Raw genomic sequence first — 1,619 nt, 5'->3', positions numbered from 1 at the left:
CAGCTGTGGCTATGTTGTGGTTGTCAATATCTACCTACCAGCTGTGGCTACTTACATAGCTTTAGTTAAGATATACCTCACTTTACATTCTTTCTCTTCATGGTTATCCTATATCAGCTGCGGTCTGATGATACCAGCTGCGACTTCACTTGTCTATTTTCCTTCTTCTAGTTTGTGTTACAAGATAACCACTTGTTGACACTATGAAAATAGTATTGTAAGTGACTTCACTTGCATTCCCTTCTTCCATAATGAATATGGCTCTACTTCTACTACTCCATATTCACTATTTTTCTCACTTTCATGGTACTTCCATGTTGAAGTACTCCTTGATTAAGGACAGAAGTGAGTTTTAATTGGTCCTTCCTTTAGAGTATTGTGGTTGCTTCCCACAATTTGACTTCCTTCATCTAGTGAACCTTCATCTTTTCTTCAAAATCTCCAGAATTCGTCACTTCCTCACACGAATACCTTTACCCTCTAGACCTATAACATCAAGTAAGAGCTTGATATCGCAACATGCATTTGCATATCAAAGTCAAACTTCATGTATGGATCTAGTCAATCAATGAAAATCCAATAAAATCCAAGAAGATTCAGCTTTGTGCTTATAATACACATCCTTATATGCCTGAATATAACAGTTGGGTAAGACATCCCTAAACATCAGGATCAGATGTGTAGTATATAACACCACATTACATAGGTTTAGGTCGTGATACTTAGCACGAATACGTGAATTTCTACTATTTGTCTCAACATTTATCTTAATTGCACATTTGCAATGAGACAATTTGAAACAAAATGGCTTGGGATAGTTGAAGTTAACCTAGTTTTCTTTGGAATTACTAACAAAGTAGTATACCATATATATGTGCTATTGAGGACTACTTCCTACAATATAATTAGTTCTAACATGTCTACTCTAAACACATAATTGTTTAGAATATACCACCTATAACTCTAGGATTTCTCTATGTGATATGCTCTAAATAAGCCTTCTTTAAATTAAGGACTATGGTTCCAGCATACTTGGTACAGTTATTAGGATTTTAAGGCCTAAGCTTTCGAACTATTCCTTAAATCCTACTCCTCATCATACTTCTGTTATCGTACTTATGATGTTCTACTCCCTCACATCATGATTCTCAAGTGAATCATATATGATTACAACTTTACCATGAAAAGTAGACTTGTATAACTCCTATCACTCTTCCTTACCTCCTATGATTGACTCATCATAGACATATATTACGTTATATAACTTATCTCCATTACTTAACATCAGACATTTGACATTTTAAAGGACTCTTATTTAACCATAACATGACTTGGTATACATCTTCCAATAGGATATCTTCCTTATGGTTGTATCCTCTCTTTGGACTACCATGTGTCGTATACCAACTGTGGTCTTCTACCACCATTTATCTTAAGCTCCAATGGTGTTCTATTTGTTTGGAATGAAGCAAGATAACTAACTAATTCACTTTACTAAAGAAAGATAGATAAGAAAGATTGACTCAAGTGTGTCAGGATTATTCTCAAGTGAATACCCATCTCAAGTCAAAAGAATAGTTGGTTCAGCATAGTTGGCTTAACTAAGATACTTCCTATAG

This window comes from Lolium rigidum, chromosome 6, assembly GCF_022539505.1.
Source record: "Lolium rigidum isolate FL_2022 chromosome 6, APGP_CSIRO_Lrig_0.1, whole genome shotgun sequence".
NCBI classification, from domain to species: Eukaryota; Viridiplantae; Streptophyta; class Magnoliopsida; order Poales; family Poaceae; genus Lolium; species Lolium rigidum.
The sequence above is the reverse complement of the archived record's forward strand: the minus strand, read 5'-3'. Positions refer to the sequence as shown.